The sequence below is a fragment of the Hippocampus guttulatus genome, unplaced genomic scaffold (assembly GCF_054856545.1).
Source record: "Hippocampus guttulatus isolate MCC_2025c unplaced genomic scaffold, RoL_Hgut_1.0 HiC_scaffold_76, whole genome shotgun sequence".
NCBI lineage: Eukaryota > Metazoa > Chordata > Actinopteri > Syngnathiformes > Syngnathidae > Hippocampus > Hippocampus guttulatus.
In genome coordinates this window covers 10001-20000 of record NW_028233935.1, presented here as the reverse complement: position 1 = coordinate 20000, position 10000 = coordinate 10001, and positions in this window count along the sequence as shown.

Genomic DNA, 10000 nt, shown 5'->3' with positions numbered 1-10000 from the left:
CCCAACTGCCGTCGACCGCCCGGAGGGGGAAACAGAAAATGTTCGAAAGTGCGGAGCTCCGCCGTCAGAGGCCGGGTTTTCGCACGGGGTATCCGCCCCGGGCGCCTCTCGGGCGGCCTTCCCAACTGCCGTCGACCGCCCGGAGGGGGAAACAGAAAATATTCGAAAGTGCGGAGCTCCGCCGTCAGAGGCCGGGTTTTCGCACGGGGTATCCGCCCCGGGCGCCTCTCGGGCGGCCTTCCCAACTGCCGTCGACCGCCCGGAGGGGGAAACAGAAAATGTTCGAAAGTGCGGAGCTCCGCCGTCAGAGGCCGGGTTTTCGCACGGGGTATCCGCCCCGGGCGCCTCTCGGGCGGCCTTCCCAACTGCCGTCGACCGCCCGGAGGGGGAAACAGAAAATGTTCGAAAGTGCGGAGCTCCGCCGTCAGAGGCCGGGTTTTCGCACGGGGTATCCGCCCCGGGCGCCTCTCGGGCGGCCTTCCCAACTGCCGTCGACCGCCCGGAGGGGGAAACAGAAAATATTCGAAAGTGCGGAGCTCCGCCGTCAGAGGCCGGGTTTTCGCACGGGGTATCCGCCCCGGGCGCCTCTCGGGCGGCCTTCCCAACTGCCGTCGACCGCCTGGAGGGGGAAATAGAAAATATTCGATAGTGCGGAGCTCCGCCGTCAGAGGCCGTTCCAGTGCTTTTGGGTGGCTGGAAACACCCTCACGATGGTCTGATTATACTCTTAGGGGCCTCCCCTGTGTCGCCCTGGAGGTCACCCATTCAAAACATGCTCACCTATATACGTTTCGGAAAGTATTTTGGTGAACGCTCACTTTCTAAGCCTTTTAGCCTTCTTGACCCCCTAACTCCCCATATCTGGTTTACCTACTACAGCGCCCCTAACGACCAAAATCGGTACTGCATACCCCTGGTACCCCCGCCATTGAAAATGAATGGGGGAATTTTTTTAATTTCTCAATCCGGCCAGGAGGCCTCTTTTTCGGCCACGCTCGGCCGGCGAGCCGGTCCGCTCTTTACCCCTGGTACCCCCAGCCCTACCCCTGGTACCTCCCCCATTGAAAATGAATGGCGACCCCTGGTACCCCCAGCAACACCCCTGGTACCCTCAGCCTTACCCCTGGTACCCTCAGCTCAACCCCTGGTACCCCCAGCCTAACCCCTGGTACCCTCAGCGGCACCCCTGGTACCCTCAGCAACACCCCTGGTACCCCCAGCCAGCTTCGCCCCTGGTACCCTCAGCCTTACCCCTGGTACCCTCAGCCCAACCCCTGGTACCCTCAGCCCAACCCCTGGTACCCCCAGCCAGCTTCGCCCCTGGTACCCTCAGCCTTACCCCTGGTACCCCCAGCCTTACCCCTGGTACCTCCAGCCTAACCCCTGGTACCTCCAGCCTTACCCCTGGTACCTCCAGCCTTACCCCTGGTACCTCCAGCCTTACCCCTGGTACCTCCAGCCGTACCCCTGGTACCCTCAGCCTTACCCCTGGTACCCTCAGCCTTACCCCTGGTACCCTCAGCCTTACCCCTGGTACCCTCAGCCGCACCCCTGGTACCCTCAGCGGCACCCCTGGTACCCTCAGCCTTACCCCTGGTACCCTCAGCCGCACCCCTGGTACCCTCAGCGGCACCCCTGGTACCCTCAGCGGCACCCCTGGTACCCTCAGCCGTACCCCTGGTACCCTCAGCCGAACCCCTGGTACCCTCAGCGGCACCCCTGGTACCCTCAGCGGCACCCCTGGTACCCTCAGCGGCACCCCTGGTACCCTCAGCGGCACCCCTGGTACCCTCAGCCGTACCCCTGGTACCCTCAGCGGCACCCCTGGTACCCTCAGCGGCACCCCTGGTACCCTCAGCTGCACCCCTGGTACCCTCAGCGGCACCCCTGGTACCCTCAGCGGCACCCCTGGTACCTCCGCCATTGAAAATGAATGGGCGGCCTTCCCACCTGCCGTCAGCCGCCCGGAGGGGGAAATAGAAAATATTCGAAAGTGCGGAGCTCCGCCGTCAGAGGCCGGCTTTTCGCCCGGGGTATCCGCCCCGGGGCGCCTCTCGGGCGACCTTCCCAACTGCCGTCGGCCGCCCGGAGGGGGAAATAGAAAATATTCGAAAGTGCGGAGCTCCGCCGTCAGAGGCCGGCTTTTCGCCCGAGGTATCCGCCCCGGGGCGCCTCTCGGGCGGCCTTCCCAACTGCCGTCGGCCGCCCGGAGGGGGAAATAGAAAATATTCGAAAGTGCGGAGCTCCGCCGTCAGAGGCCGGCTTTTCGCCCGAGGTATCCGCCCCGGGCGCCTCTCGGGCGGCCTTCCCAACTGCCGTCGGCCGCCCGGAGGGGGAAATAGAAAATATTCGAAAGTGCGGAGCTCCGCCGTCAGAGGCCGGCTTTTCGCCCGAGGTATCCGCCCCGGGCGCCTCTCGGGCGGCCTTCCCAACTGCCGTCGGCCGCCCGGAGGGGGAAATAGAAAATATTCGAAAGTGCGGAGCTCCGCCGTCAGAGGCCGGCTTTTCGCCCGAGGTATCCGCCCCGGGCGCCTCTCGGGCGGCCTTCCCAACTGCCGTCGGCCGCCCGGAGGGGGAAATAGAAAATATTCGAAAGTGCGGAGCTCCGCCGTCAGAGGCCGGCTTTTCGCCCGAGGTATCCGCCCCGGGCGCCTCTCGGGCGGCCTTCCCAACTGCCGTCGGCCGCCCGGAGGGGGAGATAGAAAATATTCGAAAGTGCGGAGCTCCGCCGTCAGAGGCCGGCTTTTCGCCCGAGGTATCCGCCCCGGGCGCCTCTCGGGCGGCCTTCCCAACTGCCGTCGACCGCCCGGAGGGGGAAATAGAAAATATTCGAAAGTGCGGAGCTCCGCCGTCAGAGGCCGGCTTTTCGCCCGAGGTATCCGCCCCGGGCGCCTCTCGGGCGGCCTTCCCAACTGCCGTCGACCGCCCGGAGGGGGAAATAGAAAATATTCGAAAGTGCGGAGCTCCGCCGTCAGAGGCCGGCTTTTCGCCCGAGGTATCCGCCCCGGGCGCCTCTCGGGCGGCCTTCCCAACTGCCGTCGGCCGCCCGGAGGGGGAAATAGAAAATATTCGAAAGTGCGGAGCTCCGCCGTCAGAGGCCGGCTTTTCGCCCGAGGTATCCGCCCCGGGCGCCTCTCGGGCGGCCTTCCCAACTGCCGTCGACCGCCCGGAGGGGGAAATAGAAAATATTCGAAAGTGCGGAGCTCCGCCGTCAGAGGCCGGCTTTTCGCCCGAGGTATCCGCCCCGGGCGCCTCTCGGGCGGCCTTCCCAACTGCCGTCGACCGCCCGGAGGGGGAGATAGAAAATATTCGAAAGTGCGGAGCTCCGCCGTCAGAGGCCGGCTCCACGCTTCATTCATCCGACCGAGACGCCTCTCCGCCGGCCACACTCGGCTGCGGGGCCGGCCCGCTCTCCGCCATTGAAAATGAATGGGGGGCATTTTCTCATGCTTTCAATCCGCCTAAGAGGCATCTTTCCCGGCCAACTTTGTGCCCCTGGTACCTCCAGCATCGAGAAAGCATGGTGACTCGTCCGACACATGCCCCCCTATATACGTTTCGGAAAGTATTTTGGTGAACGGTCACTTTCTAAGCCTTTCGCCTTCTTGACCCCCTAACTCCGCATATCTGGTTTACCTACTACAGCGCCCCTAACGACCAAAATCGGTACTGCTACCCCTGGTACCCCCGCCATTGAAAATGAATGGGGGAATTTTTTTAATCCCCCAGGCCGGCCAGGAGGCCCCTTTCCCGGCCAAACTCGCACGCTGGGCCGGCCCGCTCTTTACCCCTGGTACCCCCGCCATTGAAAATGAATGGGGGAATTTTTTTCAATCTCCCAGGCCGGCCAGGAGGGCTCTTTCCCGGCCACACTCGCACGCCGGGCCGGCCCGCTCTTTACCCCTGGTACCCCCAGCTCTACCCCTGGTACCCCCGCCATTGAAAATGAATGGGGGAATTTTTTCAATCTCCCAATCCGACCAAGAGGCCTCTTTTCCGGCCAAACTCGCACGCCGGGCCGGCCCGCTCTTTACCCCTGGTACCCCCAGCTCTACCCCTGGTACCCCCGCCATTGAAAATGAATGGGGGAATTTTTTCAATCTCCCAATCCGACCAAGAGGCCTCTTTTCCGGCCAAACTCGCACGCCGGGCCGGCCCGCTCTTTACCCCTGGTACCCCCAGCTCTACCCCTGGTACCCCCGCCATTGAAAATGAATGGGGGAATTTTTTCAATCTCCCAATCCGACCAAGAGGCCTCTTTTCCGGCCAAACTCGCACGCCGGGCCGGCCCGCTCTTTACCCCTGGTACCCCCAGCTCTACCCCTGGTACCCCCGCCATTGAAAATGAATGGGGGAATTTTTTCAATCTCCCACGCCGGCCAAGAGGCCTTTTTCCCGGGCACGCACGCTCGCCGGGCCGGCCCGCTATTATTAAACTCTCACCCCTGCAAGGAGGCCTTTTTCCCGGGCACGCACGCTCGCGGGGCCGGCCCGCTATTATTAAACTCTCACGCCGGCCAAGAGGCCTTTTTCCCGGGCACGCACGCTCGCCGGGCCGGCCCGCTATTATTGAACTCTCACGCCTGCAAGGAGGCCTTTTTCCCGGGCACGCACGCTCGCGGAGCCGGCCCGCTATTATTAAACTCTCACGCCTGCAAGGAGGCCTTTTTCCCGGGCACGCACGCTCGCCGGGCCGGCCCGCTATTATTAAACTCTCACGCCTGCAAGGAGGCCTTTTTCCCGGGCACGCACGCTCGCCGGGCCGGCCCGCTATTATTAAACTCTCACGCCTGCAAGGAGGCCTTTTTCCCGGGCACGCACGCTCGCCGGGCCGGCCCGCTATTATTAAACTCTCACGCCTGCAAGGAGGCCTTTTTCCCGGGCACGCACGCTCGCCGGGCCGGCCCGCTATTATTAAACTCTCACGCCGGCCAAGAGGCCCTTTTCCCGGGCACGCACGCTCGATGAGCCGGCCCGCTATTATTAAACTCTCACGCCGGCCAAGAGGCCCTTTTCCCGGGCACGCACGCTCGATGAGCCGGCCCGCTATTATTAAACTCTCACGCCGGCCAAGAGGCCTTTTTCCCGGCCACGCACGCTCGCGGAGCCGGCCCGCTATTATTAAACTCTCACGCCTGCAAGGAGGCCTTTTTCCCGGGCACGCACGCTCGCCGGGCCGGCCCGCTATTATTAAACTCTCACGCCTGCAAGGAGGCCTTTTTCCCGGGCACGCACGCTCGCCGGGCCGGCCCGCTATTATTAAACTCTCACGCCTGCAAGGAGGCCTTTTTCCCGGGCACGCACGCTCGCCGGGCCGGCCCGCTATTATTAAACTCTCACGCCTGCAAGGAGGCCTTTTTCCCGGGCACGCACGCTCGCCGGGCCGGCCCGCTATTATTAAACTCTCACGCCTGCAAGGAGGCCTTTTTCCCGGGCACGCACGCTCGCCGGGCCGGCCCGCTATTATTAAACTCTCACGCCGGCCAAGAGGCCCTTTTCCCGGGCACGCACGCTCGATGAGCCGGCCCGCTATTATTAAACTCTCACGCCGGCCAAGAGGCCCTTTTCCCGGGCACGCACGCTCGCCGAGCCGGCCCGCTATTATTAAACTCTCAGGCCCGCTATTATTAAACTCTCACGCCGGCCAAGAGGCCCTTTTCCCGGGCACGCACGCTCGATGAGCCGGCCCGCTATTATTAAACTCTCACGCCTGCAAGGAGGCCTTTTTCCCGGGCACGCACGCTCGCTGAGCCGGCCCGCTATTATTAAACTCTCACGCCGGCCAAGAGGCCCTTTTCCCGGGCACGCACGCTCGCCGAGCCGGCCCGCTATTATTAAACTCTCACGCCGGCCAAGAGGCCTTTTTCCCGGGCACGCACGCTCGCCGAGCCGGCCCGCTATTATTAAACTCTCACGCCGGCCAGGAGGCATTTTTCCCGGGCACGCACGCTCGCCGTGCAGGCCCGCCATTTGCCTACCACACCGCCGTCTGGCGGACACCAAGCGGTACCGCCGACCCCTCCCGTTGAAAATGAATGGGGGATTTTTTTTCAATCCCCCAAGCCGGCCAAGAGGCCTTTTTCCCGGGCACGCACGCTCGATGAGCCGGCCCGCTATTATTAAACTCTTACGCCTGCAAGGAGGCCTTTTTCCCGGGCACGCACGCTCGCCGAGCCGGCCCGCTATTATTAAACTCTCACGCCTGCAAGGAGGCCTTTTTCCCGGGCACGCACGCTCGATGAGCCGGCCCGCTATTATTAAACTCTCACGCCGGCCAGGAGGCATTTTTCCCGGGCACGCACGCTCGCCGTGCAGGCCCGCCATTTGCCTACCACACACCGCCGTCTGGCGGACACCACGCGGTACCGCCGACCCCTCCCGTTGAAAATGAATGGGGGATTTTTTTTTACAATCCCCCAAGCCGGCCAAGAGGCCTTTTTCCCGGGCACGCACGCTCGATGAGCCGGCCCGCTATTATTAAACTCTCACGCCGGCCAAGAGGCCCTTTTCCCGGGCACGCACGCTCGATGAGCCGGCCCGCTATTATTAAACTCTCACGCCTGCAAGGAGGCCTTTTTCCCGGGCACGCACGCTCGCTGAGCCGGCCCGCTATTATTAAACTCTCACGCCGGCCAAGAGGCCCTTTTCCCGGGCACGCACGCTCGCCGAGCCGGCCCGCTATTATTAAACTCTCACGCCGGCCAAGAGGCCTTTTTCCCGGGCACGCACGCTCGCCGAGCCGGCCCGCTATTATTAAACTCTCACGCCGGCCAGGAGGCATTTTTCCCGGGCACGCACGCTCGCCGTGCAGGCCCGCCATTTGCCTACCACACCGCCGTCTGGCGGACACCAAGCGGTACCGCCGACCCCTCCCGTTGAAAATGAATGGGGGATTTTTTTTCAATCCCCCAAGCCGGCCAAGAGGCCTTTTTCCCGGGCACGCACGCTCGATGAGCCGGCCCGCTATTATTAAACTCTTACGCCTGCAAGGAGGCCTTTTTCCCGGGCACGCACGCTCGCGGGGCCGGCCCGCTATTATTAAACTCTCACGCCGGCCAAGAGGCCCTTTTCCCGGGCACGCACGCTCGATGAGCCGGCCCGCTATTATTAAACACTCACGCCTGCAAGGAGGCCTTTTTCCCGGGCACGCACGCTCGCCGGGCCGGCCCGCTATTATTAAACTCTCACGCCGGCCAAGAGGCCTTTTTCCCGGGCACGCACGCTCGATGAGCCGGCCCGCTATTATTAAACTCTTACGCCTGCAAGGAGGCCTTTTTCCCGGGCACGCACGCTCGCCGAGCCGGCCCGCTATTATTAAACTCTCACGCCTGCAAGGAGGCCTTTTTCCCGGGCACGCACGCTCGCAGAGCCGGCCCGCTATTATTAAACTCTCACGCCGGCCAGGAGGCCTTTTTCCCGGGCACGCACGCTCGCCGTGCAGGCCCGCCATTTGCCTACCACACCGCCGTCTGGCGGACACCAAGCGGTACCGCCGACCCCTCCCGTTGAAAATGAATGGGGGATTTTTTTTTCAATCCCCCAAGCCGGCCAAGAGGCCTTTTTCCCGGGCACGCACGCTCGATGAGCCGGCCCGCTATTATTAAACTCTCACGCCGGCCAAGAGGCCCTTTTCCCGGGCACGCACGCTCGATGAGCCGGCCCGCTATTATTAAACGCTCACGCCTGCAAGGAGGCCTTTTTCCCGGGCACGCACGCTCGCCGGGCCGGCCCGCTATTATTAAACTCTCACGCCGGCCAAGAGGCCTTTTTCCCGGGCACGCACGCTCTCCGGGCCGGCCCGCTATTATTAAACTCTCACGCCTGCAAGGAGGCCTTTTTCCCGGGCACGCACGCTCGCCGTGCAGGCCCGCCATTTGCCTACCACACCGCCGTCTGGCGGACACCAAGCGGTACCGCCGACCCCTCCCGTTGAAAATGAATGGGGGATTTTTTTTCAATCCCCCAAGCCGGCCAAGAGGCCTTTTTCCCGGGCACGCACGCTCGCCGGGCCGGCCCGCTATTATTAAACGCTCAGGCCGGCCAAGAGGCCCTTTTCCCGGGCACGCACGCTCGCAGAGCCGGTCCGCTATTATTAAACGCTCACGCCTGCAAGGAGGCCTTTTTCCCGGGCACGCACGCTCGCCGGGCCGGCCCGCTATTATTAAACTCTCACCCCTGCAAGGAGGCCTTTTTCCCGGGCACGCACGCTCGCGGGGCCGGCCCGCTATTATTAAACTCTCACGCCGGCCAAGAGGCCCTTTTCCCGGGCACGCACGCTCGCCGAGCCGGCCCGCTATTATTAAACTCTCACGCCTGCAAGGAGGCCCTTTTCCCGGGCACGCACGCTCGATGAGCCGGCCCGCTATTATTAAACTCTCACGCCTGCAAGGAGGCCTTTTTCCCGGGCACGCACGCTCGCGGGGCCGGCCCGCTATTATTAAACGCTCAGGCCGGCCAAGAGGCCCTTTTCCCGGGCACGCACGCTCGATGAGCCGGCCCGCTATTATTAAACGCTCAGGCCGGCCAAGAGGCCCTTTTCCCGGGCACGCACGCTCGCAGAGCCGGCCCGCTATTATTAAACTCTCACGCCTGCAAGGAGGCCCTTTTCCCGGGCACGCACGCTCGATGAGCCGGCCCGCTATTATTAAACTCTCACGCCTGCAAGGAGGCCTTTTTCCCGGGCACGCACGCTCGCCGGGCCGGCCCGCTATTATTAAACTCTCACGCCGGCCAAGAGGCCTTTTTCCCGTGCACGCACGCTCGCCGAGCCGGCCCGCTATTATTAAACTCTCACGCCTGCAAGGAGGCCTTTTTCCCGGGCACGCACGCTCGCCGGGCCGGCCCGCTATTATTAAACTCTCACGCCTGCAAGGAGGCCTTTTTCCCGGGCACGCACGCTCGCCGGGCCGGCCCGCTATTATTAAACGCTCACGCCTGCAAGGAGGCCTTTTTCCCGGGCACGCACGCTCGCCGGGCCGGCCCGCTATTATTAAACTCTCACGCCGGCCAAGAGGCCCTTTTCCCGGGCACGCACGCTCGATGAGCCGGCCCGCTATTATTAAACTCTCACGCCGGCCAAGAGGCCTTTTTCCCGGGCACGCACGCTCGCCGAGCCGGCCCGCCTTTTGCCTACCACACCGCCGTCTGGCGGACACCGACCCCTGGTACATCTGCCATTGAAAATGAATGGGGGAATTTTTTCAAACTCCCAATCCGAGCAAGAGGCCCCTTTTCCGGCCACACTCGCCCGCCGGGCCGGCCCGCTCTTTACCCCTGGTACCCCCAGCAACACCCCTGGTACCCCCAGCCTTGCCCCTGGTACCTCCCCCATTGAAAATGAATGGTGACCCCTGGTACCCCCAGCAACACCCCTGGTACCCTCAACCTTACCCCTGGTACCCTCAGCTGCACCCCTGGTACCCTCAGCCTTACCCCTGGTACCCCCAGCCAGCTTCGCCCCTGGTACCCCCAGCCTTGCCCCTGGTACCTCCGCCATTGAAAATGAATGGGGGAATTTTTTCAAACTCCCAATACGACCAAGAGGCCCCTTTTCCGGCCAAACTCGCACGCCGGGCCGGCCCGCTCTTTACCCCTGGTACCCCCAGCTCTACCCCTGGTACCCCCGCCATTGAAAATGAATGGGGGAATTTTTTCAAACTCCCAATCCGACCAAGAGGCCCCTTTTCCGGCCACACTCGCCCGCCGGGCCGGCCCGCTCTTTACCCCTGGTACCCCCAGCCTTGCCCCTGGTACCTCCGCCATTGGAAATGAATGGGGGATTTTTTTCAAACTCCCAATCCGACCGAGAGGCCTCTTTCCCGGCCACACTCGCCCGCCGGGCCGGCCCGCTCTTTACCCCTGGTACCCTCAGCGGCACCCCTGGTACCTCCAGCCCTACCCCTGGTACCCTCAGCGGCACCCCTGGTACCCCCAGCGGCACCCCTGGTACCCTCAGCCTTACCCCTGGTACCCCCAGCGGCACCCCTGGTACCCTCAGCCT